The following is a 25,240-nucleotide window of genomic DNA, read 5'->3' on the forward strand; positions in this document are numbered from 1 at the left end:
ACTTCTCAAATTCAAGAAGAGGTGATAGTGGAAGATGCAGAAACATCCTCAGACAACAATGCTCAATCTGAAGGAGAGGATTCTTTACAGGATAATTCCACTGATTCTGAGGATGAAGTGGATACTCCTGTTCAATCTACTGCAGCTGCACCTTCTAATGATGTGATGGTGGATATTGATGAGCTTTTCACCAACACTTACAATCCACTGCTACAGTCAGGTATCCATTCTGACTCTGACAATTTGTCTTTCAGTGCACCTGATTGGGTTCAGAATCTTTTGGATTCCAATCAGCTATCACCACCTATCACTAGTGCCAGTGAATTTGAAATCCCCCAAATTCATAACCAAGGCATCACTTCACAAATCCTTGAAGCAGAAACTTCTCAACCCCTCAGCCAACCACTTATTATTTCTGAGAGAGAGGGAGAAAGTGCCTTAAGTGCACCACAAAAGGAGATCATTTCTGAAACTGCAGCTCTGTCTCCTAGTCAGGAAAGGAGAATAGAACCTGAGACAACTGCAGATATGTCTATTTCTTCACCACCTCAGCCACATGATATTCCAATGCACAGTGAGGTTGCACACACAATGGAAGAATTGATGGTTGCTAACACTTTGTCGTCCATGTCAGGGATAGACACTGTTGTTTCTGATCCTCTTCAGGATCAAGTGACTTCACAGGCTTCTGGGGGAAACTTGGATGAATTGCCAAATTCTCCATCCTTGTCTACCCCCCTGGGAGGAACATTCCCAGATCCCTTAAGGGACTCTTCACCTCTCGAAGGTGAACGGCAATCTGTTTCTGAGCCCTTCATATCAGGAAGAGTGCCAGTTATAGAGGACTTGTCACAAAGTCATTCGCCGTCACAGGCAGTTGTGGGAAACCAGGGTGCTTCGCCTATTCAAGGATCACATCCTTCGAGCCCTGTGTCTACCCACCCTGAGATTCCAACTCAGGATCCAACAAAGGACTCACTACCATCGAGTAGTTGGCAACTTGTTTCTTATTACTCAGATTCATCTGACGAGGAAACTGAGGACGAAGGCTCACGAACCTTCATTGCACCTTCTGTGACCTCTCTAGAAGAGGCTAAGAAGATTTCACTTGCAGGTACATCCAAAGATGCTGGAACTTCTTTGAGTGAGAGGGAAACACTTACAGAACCTGTTATACAGAAACCCTCTGACCCACTGAGTGTTCTAGTTTTGAGTGAAATGAGAGAAACACCTGCAGAACGAACAAGTGAGAACCCAACAGCCCAACCTACACTTGAATCTACTATTCCAACTGTATCTGTGACAGAATTTGAAGCACTGAAATTCAAAGTTCAACATCTTGAAGCTGAGAATCTTGTTCTACGGGAGGAGTTAGTGGAGATCAAATCTACAATGGAGCAAAGGTTGGCTGCTCTCGAAGCTAAGTTGCTGGCATCTCAACCTTCCAGAGAGGATTACTCAACTGAGGGGGAGAGAGCAGCAAAAAAAGAAAGAGGAAAAAGGGTGATCACAGGGGTGTCTGAAGAACTGATTGACTCTGCTCTTAAAAATCAATTCAGTTACAGTCATGATGAATACATCCCTGAGTTTGTTGATGACAGGGTGATTAGGATGGTTGGTGCTGAGGATGATGATCTGGAAGAAGGAGAAATCCCAGACAAAGAAGTCTTTGCTGATGAACTTGCATATCACAATGACATCTTCCCTCCTGAAGAGTTTGAAATTGCAAATCCACAAGATATTGCTGATGTCTCTAGGGATTTTGCTGAGCAAAGGAGAGCAAGGGAGAAGTTAGAAAACCAAAGACGGATTCGAAGGGAAAGGAGACTTGCCAACTTGCACAAAGATGGAGATGAATGGGATATTGCTAGATCTGTGTTTGATTTTCCAGAGGTCACTCAAGAAAATAATGATGACGAAGTAAAAGATATCTTTGACTCCTTCAGGAACAACTACAAGGATTTACATGATTATCACGAGGTGTTAAATGATATCATTTCTACTGTGTCAGTTGCTGTTCTTCCAAGAAGAGGATGGATGGTCAACATATCATTTGAACTACAGAAAGAAGGCCATGGACTCAAACATGTTTCAAGTCAATTTCTCAGAGATCTCTCTCTGACTGAGTTGTTTGTGGTAAGGAATAAGGTCATCTCTACAGGGAAGAAGCACAATGAAGTTTTCAGAGATATGGTGGAAGAGTGGATCACTGATATTGGACTAGAAATTCATGACAAGCCTTCAGTTATCAAGTATTTCAAGGATGGTATGATTCAGAGTATTGGACTCACTGATGAAGCATTGTCAACTTACAATCCTCGTATACTGAAATATCTGGAAGCTCAAGTCAGGGAAAAGTGCTCAAGGACAAGCAAGGGAAGACTAACTGCTAAATTGCTATATGCTTATCGTCTGAACTTTGCTGCTCTGAGAGACTTAGACTTATCAGCCATCAATCGTCAACCACTATATCCACTGCCTCCACTTAACCCTGAAGTACCTGAATATCCAAATGCTCCTGTTGTCACTTACAATCCTACATCTGTCATATTCAAAAAGAAGAAAGACTCTGAGGCCACTGCTATACCACTCACAGAAATTGGAAAATTCTCCTCCAAAAGAATTATTCGTGCAGTTGCTGCTGTTAAGTTGTCAGTTGTAAAAGAAGACAAGAGTGTGCTCAAAGATTTGATTGATCTTCTGGAAATAAGGAAAGCTGTAGAGACTGTCCACAACACTTCAAGGGTTCGTGCTCATCCATCAAGAATCATCATGAAAATTGAAGGAATGGAGCTGAATATCACTTTTAAGAAGTTGAAGAAGATGGTTCATATTCAAACTTTAGAGAAGATGAAGAAAAATCTAGAGCAACCTCCACCTGAGAATACACTGGAGCAGGTGGCACTGAGTACTATTACAGCAAGGATTGAAGAAATTGAAAACAAGCTCACTCAGAAGAAAGAGGAGGAAGCTGCAAAGAGAAGAGCTGAGATGAAGCTGATTAATGCAAGAGCCAAGAAAGCAAGGAAAGATTAGTTCAGGCTAGAGGAACAATGGCTGCTTGTATTTACTTTTGATTTCTGGAAAATGTAAGATATAATCCAGACTGTACTTAGTATTATTTCCTGTATAAATTAGTATGCTTTTTCATTGTGTCAGTTGAGTTATCCTCTTAAAGGATTTGCTTGTCGAACTCTAACAATCAAATAGGGGGAGATTGTAAAGCATAATGTAACGTAAATGTAATTACGATAACTCAACACAACTAAAGACAGGAAACAATACGTAAGTATAATACAGGAATCTACAGGTTGGAGATTCGATACGAACAGACAAAGACAATCAAGATATCTGAGACGAGCATCCGTCCACTGAAAGAAGTTCATTTTCATGTTCAAGCCTCAGTGAAGAATAAAGCTCAATCAGTTTCTGCTATCAAGATTGCCTAAAGATCAAGTATCAAAGACCAGAAGATTCCAGTATATTTAATTTGATTATTTATAATCAAATTTATCGAAGCAACACCTAACCCGGAATGACTGATCAAGGATATTATCAAGCAAAAGAATTCAAGGAATTATTTCAGTTCAAGTCATTCGTGAACCAGACCAGTGCACAGGACGTCAGGACGTACGAAAGTATTCAGTGGATTCAATCAACGAATTAATTGATCAAGTCAATTAAACAGTTCAGGAGAAGTCAATGCATTTAATTGACTTATATATATATATATATATATATATATATATATTATTAATTGTGAATTACTTGAATACAATTAAATTCAAGCAATTAACTAAACACAATTAATTATATATACATATATATATGTGTATAAATTTGAAAGACTTGTAAAATTGTCTAAGTCTCAAGGCATACTACAAGGGCGCCAGTATTGACTTTGTCAAAGCGTAAGGTTTGACTTAGTCAAAACCTGCGCTTGACATCAACATAATTTATTTCTAAGGAAGAAGGTACACTGGACACTGTGGAAGTTCTTGGAGCGCAACCTTTGACTTAAAGTCAAAGATTGCGCCTCACCCTCACTCTCACCATGAGACAAAAGGCGCAACTCTCCCCTTGGATTATTTCTTCAAGTTTCTATGCAGTGAAGTCAGTGGAAGCCATGAGTGGATCGCAACCTTTGACCAAGTCAAAGGTTGCGACCCCATATTGTGTCCAAGGTGCAAGTCTGTGGAGTAAAGAATGTTTCTAAGTTAAAACACAGTGAACCACTGTATAGCGCAAGGTTTGACTGTGCAAGGGTTGACCTCTCTCCTATACACTGAATCAAGCGCAACTTTACAATACATACATATATATATATATATATATATATGTAACTGGCGCCACTTCCATTACCATATGGAGTTAGATTTATTTTTATAAATCGAATCCGTCCAGGACGAACTCAAGTCGTTCAGGTTGAACTCGTTAACCATGGTTAGTTGTTGGAAAGCCTATAAATAGAGGTTGATGTTTTCATTTGAAAACAACTACACACTTTGTAAGTGCACACACTATACACATTCTCGAGAGTTAAATTAGAATATCGTTTTTATCGAGAGTTTGTAATAGAGTGATTGTAGTCTCTGCAGCCGACACTTGTGTTGGAATTTGTAGCACCCGAGGATTATTTCTAATACAAAGAATATTCCCCGACTTGCTGGAGCTATTTATTTACGATTGATTTAACATGGACTGAAACAGAATTATCCGCAATTAAATTAAATCGAAGAAATTGGTAAGACGTATTCAACCCCCCCCCCCCCTTTCTACGTCTGATTGGACCTAACAACTTGTTTAATTCTCAATAGTCAAATGCACAGTCTCATGCTTCGGTCCTTCTTCTTCACGAACTGGACTAAAGCTCCCCCACGGGGATACACCCGGCCTTATAACTCCTCAATCTAACAACTCTTGTAATTGCTTGGCCAATTCCTTCATTTCTGCCAGTGCCATACGGTACGGTGCCTTCAAAACTGGTTCTACGCCGGGTGCTAAGTCGATAGAAAACTCAATTTGACGGTCAGGAGGCAATCCGGGAAGCTTGTCAGGAAATACATCGAGAAATTCATTAACTGTCGTACTACATTCTATATTCGGCGTCTCTTTAGATCTATCAATTACATGAGCCAAATAACCTTCACAGCTCTGTCGTAACAACTTCTTAGCTTGAATCATCGCCAGAATTGTCTTAACTTGCTTCTGCTTTTAAATTCTACTTTCTCTCCTTGAGGGGATTTAAGAATTACCTTTTTAACAACAATATAAGATTTCATTTTAATATTAAATTTGATATTATGATTATATTTTAGGATGAATAAATAATTTATTTGATTAAATCTGAATTTAGTTTATATTATGTTTTCGAAATTTTAGTTTATATAATTTTCCGTATAAGTTATATTTGAAATTAAGTGTTATCAAGTATAATCTTTATTTTATATTTAATATATTGTTAATTTGAATTTAATAATTTTAAGAGTGTTTAATTTTATTATATTTTCACAATTAATATATACATGTAATCTATATCTATATTCTATATTCTATATCTTCTTAATGTATGCAATGCCCGTTTAGCTTTTTTACCCACGGATTATCCATGTTTTACATTATTCCTGTACTAAATTACCTATCCTACCCGACCCGTTTAAAAAAAAGATAACCGGCTGTAAAACCAACTCCGCTAACTCAAATATGTACGTGCCTTCTTCACGGCCCCCTAAACTTGCCGTAATCGCGGGCGATTACTGCAGAATCAACTTCTAATTTCATCATATGCTCTAATGCATCTGGGTGTGTAATTTTGAATTTAAAATTCAACATCTTTCTTCTTCATCAACGTGTTTTTCTGTAGACTCATGGTTTAATTTTTTACGAGAGACCGACTCAGAAGAACTCTTCAAGCACAGGTTGTAAGGCAATTTTTCCTCAATTTCTAGGATTTGACTGTCTTCAGATTTATGGCGGAAATTAAAAAGTCTCACAGTTAATTATTGATCTTTAGAACTTTATCACTTATGTTAGGTTTCTGTAAAGACCAAAATCTTTAACTCAATGTGTTGATTCTTATATATACACACGCAGGTTGATCAAACGACCGGATAGCGGTGGGAATGGCTATTGAAGCTTATGGGTCCGGCTTATGACCTAATTTCTAGAGGCGCCACTAAATTGATGCCAGCTTTTTTCCGATTTTAGTAGTTGATGCGTTAGGTCACTGTGAGTTGTATATGTGCATATGTTTGTATTGTGTGTAATTGCTATGGTTTGTTTTGTAGGTGGGTGAATTATTAAATTAACTGCACGTCTGAGAGTGTGTGTGTATTTCTTTTGGAGTAGATGTGATAATTGGAAGCTCATTGTATGTATTTGATTTAGAATGTCTTTAGCTGCATTAGGTTATGTAGAGCTGTGAAGTTGATTTACCCTCTGATGTACAGTGCTCTGACCTGCAATTTAACACCCTCTGATGGTCTTTTGCACCCCAGGGTGTCACTGGTATAGATTACAGGGTTGGGGAAAGAGTTCAGTATGCTTCTATTTATGAATGTGTTTCAATTTTTTTTTGTCATGTTCTTGTGTGTACTATGGTTTTTAAGGCATTGAGACAAGTACTAACTGCTTAGCGGTTAGGCAAGAAACTGTGTTTAGTAGCTTATCATTGCATCTAGATGATAGTAGGGAACAATTTGGTAAATATGATGGGAAGATCTATAATACTAATTCATTTTGTTTGGTTCTTTGTTCTTTTGCAGCTTAGTTGTACTCATTGATCATCATCGCACGAAGGTAGAGCGCAATGTGAATTTAGAAAGGCCGCAAAGTAACTATCTGTTCCCTGAGGTTGGTATGCTCAAATTTCCACATACTTTGCTTTGGTCATACAAGTCAATGAATCATCTCATGTTAAAGAAGTTTTAGTCCAAGACTAAGATCATAATTCGTATGATTTGAATATCTATTTCATTATTACAGATTTCTGCTCGGGAGCTGAACACATGAAAAAGTATCCAGATGCAAAAATTTTAAGTCTTGGGATCGGTGACACAACACAGCTTATACCAGATTTTGTAGCTCATACCATGTCAGAGGTTAGTTTCTATGTCTACCCTATGTCTTAATCACCATTAAATTTTTCCAACTATTCAACTCATTTTAACCCCAAGTCTGTTAAATAAAATTGCTTAACAGGCTATATATGATATCACTCAAGATCTATTGGCTATATGTGATGTCGCTTAAGATCTGCCCTTAATAAATGTTTGCTGATATCATGTAAATACAGTTTGCACGAGACCTTTTAAACATGTAAAGGGTATAGAGGATATGGAGCTGAGCAAGGAAACAAGGTAGAAGGTTTATGCCCTTTGTATGTTGTGGCCATTTCTTTTTGGTCTGAGATAGGATAATCCATTTGAAAGAGAAACTAGCAACACTCTTAATGCTTGCTTATTAGCATGTTAGGCCGAAATTAATCACTATATAAATCAATATAGTGACACAATCAATAACCGAATACTCAAATAAGAGAATTAACAAAGTAAACTCTTATTCACAAAGCTCAGTAGATTACAAAAACTCTCTTAGTGATTTATAACTTATCACTAAGAGTTGCTGGGTTACAAGAATAATATTCTCGATGTTCTAACTCTTTTAGAGTAAACCCTAATCTGTGTTTATATACACAGTTACATGATATCTACTGATTGATTTATAATTATCTGCTTCCTAAAATAATCTAATCAGTAGTTATCCTTCTGCTGTCCTGATTTGCACAATCTTACTTGATCTTGATCTTCCTTGTTTATCCAGATCTGCTCCTGAAAATCAGCCGCCTGCAAACTCTGACCATCGATAAACTCTGATCCAGCTGGCAGTCGTTAAACTCTGATTTCCAGCTAAACTCTGATATTTGCTTCTGCACACTAAACAAGTTAGATACCTGTGACATCATCAAATATGTAACAATCTCCCCCAACTTGTACATTAGACAGAATGAACACGTTATATATATATGTACTGATGATGTCAAAAACTATCAAGGACAAATGCATGAAATAATTAATCTACAGAACTAATTACAACTTACAGGACCAGCAGAACTATCTATTAAATCAACCTATATCCAAAACTTTCTTTGACAAACTGGTTGATCAGATTTTCTTCCTTCAGCTTTAAAATCTGTATCATCTGGGCTTTAACATTTCTGAGTTCTTCAGTTTCATCCCCAGTCTGATAGATAGCTGCTCTCAAGGCATTCACCTTGCTTCTTTGCATTGCATCACCCAGCTGAATCACTCTTGGTCTGTCTGCATCATTGTTATAACCCAAGATTCTGGTGTTTGCAATAGTCTCCATCACAGAGCTATTCTTTTCCATACATATTTCAGAACCATCATCTTGAGCTATTTTTGGAACATATTCTTCATCAGACTTTATACCATAGAATCTTCTTTTCTCATTTATAGTCATCTTCATTAGATCAGACCATCTCTGAGTAGCTTCATTCTTGATTTCCAGCATATAGTGAAAGTGTTCAAGCTCTCTCAGAGATTTCAGCAATAGATCAGCTTCTGAGACTCTGTAGACTCTGTCAGACTCCAGAAATATAGCAATCTTCTCTTTGTCTCATGTGCCATCATGAGTATCCATGAGGATCTGCACTGATTCTACTTTATCTAGATCCTTTTGAGTAACAGCTTCCCCCACTTTCTCAGTCAGAGGATAAGGATCTCTGAAGGTGGTTGCTGAACTTGTTTGTATCTTCTCCTTTCTGTGACCTAGACCAGTGGTATCATAAGCTTCCTTTCCTCTGGTTCCATGAGTTTTGATTCTGGTGAGCATTGAGCTTTCCTTATACAGACTTGTACCAAGGCTTCCAAAGAGACTCTTCTTTTTCTGATCTTGAGTTTTCTCAGATTTTATCTTCAGCCAAGAGACTGTAGCATCTTCAGTCTTAGTCTTTTCTTCTGTTACTGGAACTTTAGCTTGAGCATTGTCAGAGGTTAAAGTTATATTAGAGATTGATTTATCTTCACCCTTTCTTCTTCTGGTCAATCCAGCTTCTTCTTCTTCTGTCTGATCAGAGACATCAGTGATTATATTTGCATTCCTGCTTGAAAGGCATATGTTTAGCCTATTTGTAATTAAAGAGGTACCAACTCAACTCTGATAAGAATGCAAGTTAAATAGCAAGTACTGTTGAAGGAATCCGTACGAAGAACGTCAAGTGATTTATTGAAATTATATGTCTGAAGAATTTCAGGATGCTGCTGCACACCACTGGAAGAAGTTCATTAATATGTTCAAGCCTCAGTGTACAAATAATCCTTTGTAGCACGTCCAGAAGTCCAGAAGGTATAAAGTTTTAATACTTTATTTATTCAGAAGATTCCATACTATTGTTACTAATGAAGAAGAACTACGAAGACAAAGAATCGACGAACAAGCCACATCTCAAATGTTTATTTGATAAAGAATATTTAATTCAGCTAGATACAGATGAACCAGACAGTACATTTGTGTGTCAGCTACTCTAATTAAGTATTCTGCATCAACTACAAGTGGCCGTTCAATCAAGACAAAGATCTACAAAGTTTAATCAAGCCGGAAGTCTCTGCTGATGAAGATATACAATATTATAAGTATTTATTTAATTATCTCACTATTCAAAATAATTAAATTGGTTGTATAATTTATTTATTAAATTAATTCACCTTCGAATTAATTTAATTTATGAATTTATATAATTAATATAATTAAGTGGGTAATTATCTAATATTTATATATATTAATAAAACTGTTTATTACATCACCTGACTCGGTATGACATTATTAAATAATGTCATACCGTGCCCCGTTTCCAGACTTTCTCAGAAATGACTTGAAAAAGTCATTCTAATGGCTGTAGGATGCTCATTCAGTTCGGTATGACATTCTGATTGAATGTCATACCGTTTGCTTGCATATGGTGTACACTGATATGACATAATAATGTCATACCGTGTCTTCGATTCAGGGTTTCCTGGTTGTGTGTATGACTTGAGTTATAATGACTTAAAAATGTCATACCGAAGTGATCAGAATGGCTTTTGAGTTTTATGTCATACCGAATGACTTAGTGGCCAAGTCTGAAAAGTCATACCGTGCCTATGCAGTATGACATTACTTATTTATGTCATTCCTTTCTTGTTTTAGGGCATGGCTTTGTGTAACAATGTCATATCTTCCTTTGTAATGTCATTCCTAAGCTTAAAAGTCATTCCTTTCAATGTCATACCTAGATCTAAGTGGTTTGCCTATAAATATGGCTTCACTTCTTCATTTCTCAAGTGTTCAAGCATTGTAAAAGCTTTCAAGTTGTTTGTAACTTGCAATTGTTATATCCACAGTTTTCTGTGCTTTGATCACTCGGTTGTTTTAATCACTAAGTTAGAATACATCCTGTCGAATTTATTCTACGAACTTTAGTGGACATTAAAACGAACATTATTAATTATATAACGACTTAAAACATTGTTATATTAATTAATTAAAATCTGATTAACCAGTTTAATTCAAATCAGATTATTCCGCCGCGATTATTTTGTGACGATTGTATTCAACCCCCCCTTCTACAATCGTTTCAGGACCTAACAATTGGCATCAGAGCGGTTGATACCATTTTTCCGTATCAGATCCTATACACACTCTGTAACGTCCAAATATTTTTTATTCGAATTAATTTTATTCCAAAAATTAATTTTGATTTAAAATATTTTTCTTTCAAAAATCCAAATCTCATCCAAACACTATTCACTTCAAATCCTTAAACATGAGTACACAAAAGATCAGTAGCATTAAAATCCCACCGTTCAGCAAGGAACACTTTGGCCTATGGAAGAGGCACATGTTCTTATTCCTCCGCACCGCGAACAGAAAATACATCGGGATTTTGGACAAAGGTGTTACTACTCCGATGAATGTCATATTAGCACACGAAGAGGATGGTGTGTTAATACCTCATCAGATCATTCCGAAAGAACTTTCTGAGTACACAGATGAAGAGAGTGAACAGATGAATTTAGATGATGCTCTTCAACTAATTTTGGTTGAATCTCTAGATCCAGTGATGTACAATGCTGTTGTAAATTGTACGAACGCCAAGCAAATCTGGGATACGTTAGAGATTATCAATGAAGGCTCAGAGGAAGTTAGGGAAAACAAGAAAGAGATACTGATGGCTCAGTATGAACAGTTTGGTTCCCATCCCGGTGAAGGAATTTCTGAAGTATTTATCAGACTTAATAATTTGATAAATAATTTAAATCTGAATGGGAAATTCTACGACAAGAAAGAGGTCAACATGAAGTTTCTCTTAACCCTTCCCGAACATCTGGAACACAGAATCACTGCCATCAGGGAAAGCAGAGATCAGAATGAGATTTCTCTGGAAAGACTCTACGGAGTTTTGAAAACTTATGAACTGGAGCAAGTTCAGAGTAAACAGAGATATGGCTGGGGTAAAACACAGAACCATTCGAGAGCTCTAGTTGTTGAGTCACCTGTACTGGAAGAAAAGAAGAAGGATGTTGTTGTTCCTTCTAAGACTACTCAGGAATTTGTTGTACCTGAGATGGGTCAGACTGCTTCTTCCAGTGGTGACGAAGAGTTCTATACAATGGAAGAGCTTGAACAGTTAGAAGATCAATCTCTATCCCTGTTTGCCAAGAAGTTTGGAAACATGAGATTCCGGAAGAACCCTTCCTATAAATACAAACCTACTGTTAGTAAGTTTCAGAAGGGAGGCTATTCATCTTCAACAAGCAAAGGAGGATACAAGACTGGGATGGTGGACAGAAGTAAATTTAAATGTTTCAACTGTGGTGAACCTGGACACTTTGCAACTGAGTGCAAGCAGCCCAAGGTTCAAGGAAAGAGAAAGGATTCGTATGATGAGCTGAAGCAGAAGTATGATGCCTTAGTAAGAAAGCATCATGGTACTTCTAGAGGTCAAAGCTTCAAGAGCAAATCATATCTAGCAGAAGGGAAAAGCTGGGATGATACAGATAGTGATGAAGAAGAGCATATTGGGAATGTTGCTCTCATGGTTAATGCTGGATCATCTTCACCTCCTCCTGCTGGAAGCTTTCAGGTAGATCCTACATGCCCTAAACTGTTTATGCAATTAGGACTTGAAAGAGATGATGCTATTAAAAAGATGAAAGCTGCCAATCTTAAAATTGATACTTTAGTCTTAGAAATTCATGCTTATAAGATAAATGAGATGAAAGTATTAAAACCTAAAATAGAACAATTGACTATGGATTTAGGATTACAATGTGCTAAAGTCAAAGTTCTAGAGAAAGGTGAGATTGCTTTAAGACTTCAGCTAGACGAAGAGAAAGTGAAGTGTAAAGCCTTTAAGGATGCCTCTATTATAGTCAAAGAACTTAATGATAAACAAGAGATCAAGAGAACTGTAGGAATAGGTTTTGACTATAACAAATCTGTAGGCAAGGCTAGTAACATTACTCCTTTTAAGAAGAGTGCTGAGGAGAGAGGGATTCCTTTTGTTTTGAAAGATTCCTCTAAACCATTGTTTAAAACCTCAGAGGCTGAACCTCTTTTAGAAACTCCTATTGTCATTAGATATGAACTGAAACAGGAGGACCTTAAATTGAAAGAGAGTAATGAGAAGAGAGATGAGATTTTGACAAACCTGAAACCAATCAAAGTGAAAGGCAATGTTAGGTTGCCTAAAGCTGGTTTAGGTGTCAACTCTGAAAGAACCAAATTCAACAAGCCTAATAGTTTCGTGAACAGTAAGAACAGAGATAACAGATGTCATTCTACTGAGAACTTTAAAACTGTTAACAAAGTTAGAGTAGAATCTGTTGATGTTCCTACTGTGATGACTGATATTCCTGTTGCTCCTACATTTGATTCATGTCATAAATTCTGTGGTGTTGATAACTGTATGCTCTGTGCTTTCAATACTATGTCTGCTTATTTTAAAAATTTGCATGCTAAAAATGAAAACACGACACCAAGACAACACACAAACCACAAGCATGCTAGATCAAAGACTGCTAGTCCTCCTCGAGTTAGGAAGGAAACTTATGTTCCAAAGCCTAAAACCAAGGTTTATAAGGCTTTTATTAAGGAAGTAAGTTCAGTCAAGAGTGAGCCAAATATCAGCCCAAGAGGCTCTGTTGTATTACCTAATAGAAATCAGTTCTTTAAGACTGCCGGACCCAATCAAGTGTGGGTCCCAAAGACTGTCTAATCAAGTTGTCTTTTGCAGGGTGCCAGTGGAGTTGTTCGTGTTACCTGGGTGCTTGACAGTGGAGCGTCAATGCACATGACTGGCAATAGATCCCTCCTGGAAGACATAAGAGAAGGAGCTGGCCCTACAGTCAGTTTTGCTGATAATAGCAAAGGTCGTACTGTGGGATATGGCAAGTACAAAATTGGAAGGATTATCATAGAAGATATTGCAATAGTTGAAGGACTTCAACATAATCTCCTCAGTGTCAGTCAATTCTGTGACAAAGGATATTATGTTCATTTTGAAAAGGAGATATGTATCATTAAACATATCAAGGATAAGCGTCCTTCACTATGTGGCATAAGGAAAGGCAATATATTCGTAGCTGATTTGTCTTCAGGACCAGGAAACGAAGTTCATTGTTTCTACGCCAAAGCGTCTGTTGAAGATAGTTGGTTATGGCATAAGAAGCTCTCACACCTCAACTTCAAAACCATGAACTCTCTAGTTAAGAGAGATCTAGTGAGAGGCTTGCCTTCCCTGGAATTCTCAACTGATGATCTTTGTGAAGCTTGTCAGAAAGGAAAAGCAAAGAGAGCATCTCACAAAGGCAAAACCATCAATACCATTACAGATCCACTTCATTTGTTGCATATGGATTTGTTTGGCCCTGTGAATGTTGCATCCATTGATGGAGGAAGATATGCCTTGGTTATTGTGGATGATTTCTCAAAGTTTACTTGGGTTTACTTCCTGGCTTCTAAGGATGAAACCCCGTTGACAGTGATTGATCATATAAAGTTAGTTGAATTGGATAGAGGTGTGCCAGTCAAAGCTGTAAGGTCAGACAATGGCACAGAATTCAAGAATCAAACTCTAATCAACTTTTACTCTGAAAAGGGAATTAGAAGGCAGTATTCAGCTCCAAGGACTCCTCAGCAGAATGGAGTCGTCGAAAGAAAGAATCGTACATTGATTGAAGCTGCAAGGACTATGATTGCTGAAGCAAAGCTTCCACTGTACTTTTGGGCTGAAGCTGTGTCTACTGCCTGCTATACCCAGAATAGAACTTTGATCAACAAGGATCATATGAAAACTCCATTTCATCTGTATAACAACAAGAAGCCTTATGTCAAACATCTTCATGTATTTGGAGCCAAGTGTTATGTTCTCAAGGATGGTGAAGAGAACTTGAACAAGTTTGAGCCAAAGGCATCTGAAGCAATTTTTGTTGGTTATACAAACAATGCTTATAGAGTTTTTGTAATTGATACTCTGTCAGTGAAAGTTAGTGTCAATGTAACATTTGATGACACTAAACTACCAAGTTTACAATCTGCTGATCCATCTGAATCTCTGAGGTTTGACAACTATCCAGATTCTGATTCAGATGATGATGTGCCACCTGAGCTTGCAACAGGTGATGACAACAATGATAATGATCCAGGCAATGGTGGAGGAAATGGCAATAATGCTGGAGATTCCACTAATGCTAGTGGTGGATCATCAAGTCAACCTGGCAACAGCTCAGGGGGAGCTGGTGGATCAACTAGTCATACACATCAGCCTAATGATGATACTGCTGAATCATCAAGGACACAACTTCCAAGGGAAAGGATTTGGAGCAGAGATCATCCCTTTGATCTGATTATTGGTGATCCTGATGTTGGTGTAAGGACTAGAAGTGCTACGACAAACGAATGTCTATTCTCTGGTTTTCTTTCACAATTAGAACCAAAGAAAATAGATGAAGCACTTGCTGATCCTGATTGGGTTCTTGCCATGCAAGAAGAACTCAATCAATTTGAGAGACAAGAAGTCTGGGCCCTGGTTCCAAGACCAAAAGGAAAGTCTACAATTGGATCTAGATGGGTCTTCCGTAACAAGTTAGATGGTGATGGCATTGTTGTAAGAAACAAAGCCAGACTGGTTGCAAAAGGTTATTCTCAGGAAGAAGGAATTGACTACGATGAAACCTATGCTCCAGTTGCTCGTCTTGAAGCCATCAGAATATTTCTTGCATTTGCTGCACACTCCAACTTCAAGGTTTATCAGATGGATGTGAAAAGTGCATTTCTGAATGGAAAGCTAGAAGAAGAAGTATATCTGGAACAGCCCCCTGGCTTTGAAAATCCAGAATTTGCTGATTTTGTGTACTTCCTATTCAAAGCTGTCTATGGGCTTAAGCAATCACCAAGGACATGGTATGACACCCTCTCTGAATTTTTAATTGAAAATAAATTTACTAGAGGTGTCATAGACAAAACTCTCTTTTACAAATTGCATGATAATGATATGATATTTGTTCAAATATATGTTGATGATATTATATTTGGTTCTACTAACGATAACTTGTGCAAGAGATTTGCTAAGTTGATGCAGAGTAACTATGAGATGAGTATGATGGGTGAGTTGTCCTACTTCCTTGGTCTTCAAGTAAGCCAAAAGGAAGATGGAATATTCATTTGCCAATCCAAGTATGTCAGAGATCTTCTTCGAAAGTACAATTTAGAAGACTCTTCCCCGGCAAAGACACCCATGGCCACTGCCACAAAGCTTGACCAGGATAAATCTGGTAAGAAAGTTGATATCACAAGCTATCGAGGTATGATTGGCTCTTTACTTTATCTTACTGCAAGTAGACCAGATATCATGTTTGCAACATGTTTATGTGCTAGGTTTCAGGCTGATCCTAAGGAATCACATCTTATAGCCGTCAAAAGAATCTTTAGATATCTTAAGGGTACACCTGGTTTAGGTATTTGGTACCCTAAGAATACTGGTTTTGACTTAACCGGCTATACAGATTCTGATTATGCAGGTTGCAGGATTGACAGAAAGAGTACGTCTGGAAGTTGTCAATTTCTAGGACGTCGATTGGTTTCCTGGTACAGCAAGAAGCAACACTCAGTATCCACTTCTACTGCTGAAGCTGAGTACATAGCTGCTGGCAGTTGCTGTGCTCAGATTCTCTGGATCAGAAACCAATTAAATGATTATGGTATGTCTGTCGACAAAATTCCAATATTTTGTGACAATACCAGTGCCATAGCCATTTCAAACAATCCAGTGCAACACTCCAGGACCAAGCACATAGATATCAGGTATCATTTTATTCGAGAACATGTCATGAATGGTACTGTGGTGTTACATTTCGTACCCACAGCTGATCAGATTGCAGACATCTTCACTAAACCACTTGATGAATCCACTTTCTCTAAGTTGGTTTGTGAGCTAGGGATGTTAAATATGCCATGATTCTCTTTGTATGTAGCTTATATGTATTTTATATATTATTATATATTTTTTGAATTTTCTGTGTAATTATATCTATTTTATTTGATTTTATATAATTGTTTGTAAATTATCTGATAATTTTATGTGTAATTATGCATGTTCATATCTGTCTCTATAATTTTCTAAGTGCTGCATACTCCCCTGTTATATTCTCCATGCATTTAGATAATTATATGTATCTATTTTGTATTTTTCAAAATTAATTAAACATAAATATTTGATTTTAAGTTAATTCATTTAATGAATTAAAGTTAAATTCATAAGTATTTATATTTAATTAAAGTTGAATTTTACAAAATATATGTGCACTATATTGTATATTATGTGTATTAGATTTTTGATTTTATGTGCTAAAGGTTTTATTGTTTTTAAATAATCAAAAATCATAATATATTTATTTTGTTTTGTTAAATCTGTCTTAAGGCTCGGTATGTCTTTTTCTTAAAAAGACATACCGCCTTTACCTTCTTCTGTACACTTCCTTGCGCGGTATAACTTTCCTTAAGAAAGTCATACCGAGCTCTTCACCCTCCACATGCCATATATATGATATTTCGGTATGACATTTAACCTCAATGTCATACCGCACTACTCAATTAGTCATACTCACAATCTTGGTATGACATTACTTTGAAAAGTCATACCGACCAACGCAGTTTGGTATGACTTAACTTAGTAATGCCATACCATTTCACTTCATCTCCCTCAATACTCAACTCGACTGCCATTGCTCTCCCTTCGACTTTTTCAAGTTTTCGTGGTAAAACTTGCTGGTTACATCTCTTTCAAGCTTGAATGCTTGCTGGTTACATCTATTAATCAAGAAATCAAGTCGAATTGCTGCTGAAATTTTGAAAATTTCGAAACCCTTTCGACCGAGTCGACTGAGTTGACCGATTTCGAACGATTCTAGCCGGATTTTGAACGAGTTTGTAGCGATTTCGTGTTTACAGAACTGAGTTTTGACAGTATTGATCGATTTGTGACATGTTGTCTAATAAGTGTTTGAAACCCTTGTTCTTGACTTCGAACTTTAGGGTTTTGTGAAGCATATTGGGGATTTTTGGATTAAGTGTGATTAAGGCCGTGTTTGGGGCTGTGATTAAGCCATTTTAAGATTAATTAAGTTTTAATTCGAATTTACTCAATTAATTCGAATTATTAATTAATTAATTGATTAATATTTATTTATTAATTGAAATTTGTGAGAAATTTGAAAATTATTATTTTATTTGAAAAATTCTCACTTAATTCAATTTTAAAAAAAAAAAATGGCCGGTCGCTTTGTAATTGAGGAGACTAATTTGAATGGATTTTTCGACCCCGAGGCCAGTTTGGCTCGTTTTAGACCGTGGGTCCGGTTTCTGAATAGCCAGTCGCTCGTCAGCACTGCTATTATAGCTCATGCAGACCTCCAGATACAGCCAATTCAGGACTTCTACTCGACAGCCCTGAATACTACTTTGTTGGATAATCATCGGGTTTCTGGAGATATACACGGAGGACGTACGATTACTATCAGCACTGATGATGTGAATAGGATTTTGGGATTTCCAAGGGAGAATTTTGCTGAACTCCCTACTGAAGCTGAACTCACCAATTTCTTCGAGACAATCTTATATCAGGGAGAGATCAATTTGCCTAGAATGTTGAAAGGCAATCTGAAGCCTGAGTGGGATCTTTTCTTCGACACTTTGGCTAAAGTGTTTGCTCCGACCACTCGCAAGAACTTTAATGTAATAACCTCGCTGCTTCAGAAGATTGGGTTCAGCATTGTTTATAATCGTCGGATTAACTTTGGAAAGCTTATTCTTCAAGCCATTCTTTCCAAGTTGGGACCTCTTAGGAACAGATCTGTTGAACAGAACGCAAAGGTTTCCTGTTTCTATCCTCGCTTTATCATGTTGTTTCTAAATGATAAGATGACTGACGCTGAGAAGGAACACTACTCCAACTCTCCTGTGGCACAAGTTCCTCGTGCCTGCACCAAACTTATGACTCAGTTGGATAACAAGAACAAATTTGCAGCTATTCCCCTTGTCACTACTCCTTACATGCTACAAATGTTCAATGCTCCTCTTCAACCGTATCAACTTCAAGTGGCTCCTCCACCTCAACCTCAGCAACAACAACAGCAGCAGCAACCTCAAGAACCTCAACCCCTGCAGATTCAACAACCTACACAACACCATCAACAACAACTTCATCATCAACAACAACTTCTACAACAACAACAACAGCAGCATTCACCTCAACAATCCCAAGAAGCACAATCTTCACACCATTCATCCAACCAATCATCATATCACTCCCCTATCCATCAACAAGAACAATCTAACCCTTCATTTGAAGATCAAACTTTGGATTATGATCTCTTCGAGCATCAACCATCTTCATCTGAACCTCTCCCACATCAAACACAATCCCAAATCATCCCACAAACACAATCTACCTCACAACCCCTTCCCTCTGACTCTCCTATCAACCCAGAGCTGCAGTCCTTCCGTCAGGACCTACAGGTAGCTCAGGTACTTTCGAACTTGTCATCTAATTTTAATGTTGATACGTCAGATTATGGTTGTGATCTTGTTTGTGACCTTGATTTTGTTTTCCAGTCTACCAGCAATGAACCTGACAACACACAGGTTCATAACCTAGCTGACGATTCAATTCAACAAACTCTCGTTTCTCCAAACACATCAACCAACATTTCAATGCAACCTGTTCGTAAAGTTGCAAGGAAACGGAGTTCGAGTAGTTTAATGAGTCAACCCACAGCTCTGTCTCCATCAAAGAAGCAAAGGGTGGAAACCTTGGAGACAACTGTAGCCTCATCTGTACCTTCCCAACAAGGCTCAGATTTTGAAATGGCAGATAAGCAGTCTCTGGACCCATTCTCTCTACAGGATGTGGCCATTGAAATTGACCGTCCGGCCGCGGTAACTTGTACAGAGTCAAGCACTGCGCTAGCACTCACGCTAGTGCCAGCCCAAACAGATACACAGGTTACTATGTTTACTGAGTGCACAGATTTTCAAAATCAATGTATTATTTATGAAAACTTTGCTGATCTCCCTTTCTTTTCTGATCAGGCGGAACTTGGCAGCGTGCAAGTTAATCTGCCCTCACAGGCGTCCGGAGGACAATTTGTTCCTCCACTACCTTTGAACCCATCTCAGGGGACATTGGTAGTATATACAGGTACAGCAGGCAGAGTGAATGAACAGAGTGATGTAAGGCAAACACCGAGCGATACACATGCACGTGAGGCTAGTGAAACAGCTTTGAGTGTACGTGAGGTGAGTGCACACACTAACCCTGCTCTGTTTGAGGAACAAATGGCAAAGCTAAGAGCTGAGCTTGCCAGAATGATTGCTGAGAACGAGAAGCTCAAGGGTGCACAGTTGGTGACCCTGGAACAGAAAGCTGAGGAGAGGCCATCCAGTTCCTACAGGGATGAGCTTAAAGAGGAAATACATGAGTTGGCTGTTGAAATGAGGTCTAATCATGAACTTTACATGTCCAAATTTGAGACCATCGACAGCAAGTTAGATCAACTCCTCAGAAACTCAAACAAATCTGATGATCAACCCTCTGGAGAGGATCCCTCAACTAAGGGGGAGAATAGAGAAGACAAAGGTGACAGGGATGATAGAGGAAATAGCTCAAATCAAAGCAACAAGGATAATACCACTTCTGGATCTGCCCCTGACAAAGAAACTCATAAGTCTAAAGGCAAAGAACCGTTACATCAGTCCGACAATGTTTTCAATTCTGATAGTTATGATGACTATCCACAGGATATGGATGATGATGACATCTTCGATGCTACCTATCGTCAAGCAGAAGAAGAAGAAGGTAAATTTGATGAGGGTTATTTGTTTCAGGATGAAGAACCTGTTGACCCAGAACATGAGGAGAATGTCCGGAAGTTCAAAGCTGAAAATGAAGCTAGGAAGCGTAAGCTTCGTGATTTCCAAAAACTTCTAGAGGACAAGTTGATCACAGAAGAACAAATCAAGATCGAGAAACAGAAAATCTATGATGCTGCAATCAAGCAGAAGAATCTTGATATAAGGAGGAAAGAAGGAAAAAGCTGGGACATTGCAAGAAGAATCTTTAATGGACCTCAAAGGGAGCCTTTCGACGACAACAAGTTCTTATCTCTGATCTATGATCTTAGAGAGGTAAACCCTGACGAGGATGTCTTTATGCATGCCTTTGCTTTGGAATTAAATTATGTGACTGTGGGGGTCAACAATTTGTTAGAGCAATGGGAGCTAATTGTCTATACACAGAGGAATGGTTCTTTCAGACTATCTGTCGAATCTCTGAAATCATTCTCTGTATCTGAGCTCTGGGTGCTTCGAAACAAGGTTAGGAGAAGCTCCAACCTGAATGAACTTCTTCGTGACAAACTGCTGGAACAAGCTGTATTCAACAGTCCTCAGGTTGTCAGGAATCCTTATTGTGTTAAGTTCGTTCACAAGGAGATCTTCAGCACTGTCTATCTCAACGAAGAAGCCTTGCCAAAGTATCCAGCTAAACAACTTGCTCTTGCCTCCACTCTTTTAAGAACCAAGGGCTTTGCTTCTAAAGCTAAGTCTGATGCTGATGATGTGATTCTTGCTTACTGCACTCGAAAGAATGTTGCTCAGTACTTTCGAAGGATGAAAAATGTTACAAAATCTCAGCCATCGGACTTCCGCGAAGACCCTGTGGATTTGGAAGTACTTCATCAACTGGCTCTGGCAAAGGAACGAAAGAAGCGTGGTGAATCCACTACATCTGAAGTGCCAACCAGGGAAGAACCATCAACTCCTATCCTTCACACTTCTGATATCGAAGAAGGAGAAGTTGATCTTTAGATTCATTAGGGATTTGTAATATATGTTCAATAAGAACATCCTTTTGAAATCTAATGTAATCTGTTGAATTCTGGTGAATGTTTAATGAAATACCAGAAACTTTTTGCTATTTTACAATTCATGGTTAATCCTTTGTCTTATCAGTTAGTTGAGTTATCCTCTCGATAATTTGCATGTTATGTTAACAAACAAATAGGGGGAGATTGAAAGGCATATGTTTAGCCTATTTGTAATTAAAGAGGTACCAACTCAACTCTGATAAGAATGCAAGTTAAATAGCAAGTACTGTTGAAGGAATCCGTACGAAGAACGTCAAGTGATTTATTGAAATTATATGTCTGAAGAATTTCAGGATGCTGCTGCACACCACTGGAAGAAGTTCATTAATATGTTCAAGCCTCAGTGTACAAATAATCCTTTGTAGCACGTCCAGAAGTCCAGAAGGTATAAAGTTTTAATACTTTATTTATTCAGAAGATTCCATACTATTGTTACTAATGAAGAAGAACTACGAAGACAAAGAATCGACGAACAAGCCACATCTCAAATGTTTATTTGATAAAGAATATTTAATTCAGCTAGATACAGATGAACCAGACAGTACATTTGTGTGTCAGCTACTCTAATTAAGTATTCTGCATCAACTACAAGTGGCCGTTCAATCAAGACAAAGATCTACAAAGTTTAATCAAGCCGGAAGTCTCTGCTGATGAAGATATACAATATTATAAGTATTTATTTAATTATCTCACTATTCAAAATAATTAAATTGGTTGTATAATTTATTTATTAAATTAATTCACCTTCGAATTAATTTAATTTATGAATTTATATAATTAATATAATTAAGTGGGTAATTATCTAATATTTATATATATTAATAAAACTGTTTATTACATCACCTGACTCGGTATGACATTATTAAATAATGTCATACCGTGCCCCGTTTCCAGACTTTCTCAGAAATGACTTGAAAAAGTCATTCTAATGGCTGTAGGATGCTCATTCAGTTCGGTATGACATTCTGATTGAATGTCATACCGTTTGCTTGCATATGGTGTACACTGATATGACATAATAATGTCATGCCGTGTCTTCGATTCAGGGTTTCCTGGTTGTGTGTATGACTTGAGTTATAATGACTTAAAAATGTCATACCGAAGTGATCAGAATGGCTTTTGAGTTTTATGTCATACCGAATGACTTAGTGGCCAAGTCTGAAAAGTCATACCGTGCCTATGCAGTATGACATTACTTATTTATGTCATTCCTTTCTTGTTTTAGGGCATGGCTTTGTGTAACAATGTCATATCTTCCTTTGTAATGTCATTCCTAAGCTTAAAAGTCATTCCTTTCAATGTCATACCTAGATCTAAGTGGTTTGCCTATAAATATGGCTTCACTTCTTCATTTCTCAAGTGTTCAAGCATTGTAAAAGCTTTCAAGTTGTTTGTAACTTGCAATTGTTATATCCACAGTTTTCTGTGCTTTGATCACTCGGTTGTTTTAATCACTAAGTTAGAATACATCCTGTCGAATTTATTCTACGAACTTTAGTGGACATTAAAACGAACATTATTAATTATATAACGACTTAAAACATTGTTATATTAATTAATTAAAATCTGATTAACCAGTTTAATTCAAATCAGATTATTCCGCCGCGATTATTTTGTGACGATTGTATTCAACCCCCCCCCCCTTCTACAATCGTTTCAGGACCTAACACTGCTTAGCTTTATCATCCTCTGAGAAGGATTCTCTGATGCTTTCTTGACAATTGACTTCTTGATCACAGGAGGAATAGGAGGAACTCCATCAACAGTTTTCTTTCCTTTGTCTTTTGAATCAGACTCAGATTGAGTTTGAGACCTGGTTCTTGGTCTGTTGATATCAGTGTAGTTCACCTCACTAATTACTATCCCTTTTTGCTTTGGATTCTTCTGTTTCTGTGAGGGATCAGTAACTTGTTTTTGCTCATCAGACTTTGTCTTGCTGATCTTCATCTTCTCAGCAGCTAGTCTTTCTTCCTCAAGTCTGATGGCTTCTATATCCACTCCTGGATTTTCTTTTTCAAATATCTTCCTTGCTACAACTTCATCAATAGCTTGCAAAGAAGGAGATTTGTAGAATAGGGTGGTTTTTCTGCCTCTGAACTTCAGAGTTTGGCAGAACTTCTGAGACTCAGGGTCTCCAGCTTCAATCAGCTTATCTTATCCAGGAATCGGATCTTCTTTCTTCTTCTCAACCTCAGAGTTCACAAGAGCTATTTCTTTAGATATGACATCAGAAACTCTGACTGCTTCACTTATGCTCTGAACTTGAGACATAACAGTCAGCTCCATAGACTTGTGTTTCTGTTGAGAATCTCTGGATCTCTCAGAGTTTACACCCTTATAACTCCTTTCCTTATCCTTGATTTGCAGCAGCTTTAACTGCTTTTCAGCAATCTCCCTATTGCCTTCTTCATCACCATCTGGCTTTTTCTTTGTGATCTGCTGGTCAGATTTGCATTTGTCTTTAGATATTTTCTCCCCCTTTTTGACATCAGCAAACAGACCAGTCTAAAGTTGATTAACAAACTGGCTAAAGGAAATAAGTACAACGAGGTTCCACTTATTGTTACACCTTTTATGTCGGAAAGCTTTAATGCTCAACGTGTCCCTTACCAAGTTCAAGTAGCTCAGCCACAACAACATCAACAACAACAGCAGCAAGATCAGCAACTTCAACTTCAACTCCAAAAACCACCTCAACCTCAAAATCAACAACAACAACAATCACCACATCACACCCCTGAACAATCACCAGTTCAATCGCCTATCCCCCAACGACAATTTCCATCATATGAAGATGAGCCTCTACCTATTGACTTCTTCGAAGCTCAACCATCTTCATCTGCACCCACACAACCTACCACTCAACCACAATACTCTCCACAAACACAATCAACCTCACAACCACTGCCATCAGATTCTGCTATCGACCCTGATCTTCAAGCATTCAGAGATGACTTACAGGTAGCTCAGGTACTTACTGACTTCTCATCTAACTTTAATATTGATATCTCTGATTATGGTTGTAACTTTGACTTGTTTTGCCAGCCTGCCAGCAATGAACCTGACAACACACAGGTTCAAACCCTGCTGATGATTCAATTCAACAAATTGTCTCTTCTCCAAACACTTCAACCAACACTACTTCAAAACCTGTTAAGAAGGTTGCCAGAAAGAGGAGTTTGAGTAGTTTGATGAGTCAACCCGCAGCTCTGTCTTCTCGAAAGAAACAAAGAGTAGAAGCCTCGGAGACAACTGCAGCCACATCCTCGCCTTCCCAAAAGGGCTTGGACACTGATATGGCAATACAGTCTCTGGATTCATTCTCTCAACAGAATGAAGCCATTGAAGTTGACCGTCCAGCCACGGTATCCTGTACAGAGTCTAGCACTGCTCTAGCACTCACGCTAGTGCAAAATCAACCCAATACACAGGTTACTACACTTTCTGAGAGCACAATTTTTCAACATAAAGTTACTATGTATGAAAACTTTGCTGATCACTCTTTCTTTCATGATCAGGAACTGCTTGGCAATGTGCAAGTAGATTTGCCGTCACTGGCTTCCGGAGGACAATTTGTTCCTCCACTACCTTTGAACCCATTTCAGGGAACATTGGTAGTATACACAGGTACAGCTGGAAGTGTGAATGATATGAGTGACGTGAAGCAAACACCAAGCGATACACATGCACGTGAGGCTAGTGAAACAGCTCTGAGTGTACGTGAGGTGAGTGCACACACTAACCCAGCTCTGTTCGAG

Source organism: Daucus carota, chromosome 8 (assembly GCF_001625215.2).
Source record: "Daucus carota subsp. sativus chromosome 8, DH1 v3.0, whole genome shotgun sequence".
In the NCBI taxonomy this organism is placed as follows: domain Eukaryota; kingdom Viridiplantae; phylum Streptophyta; class Magnoliopsida; order Apiales; family Apiaceae; genus Daucus; species Daucus carota.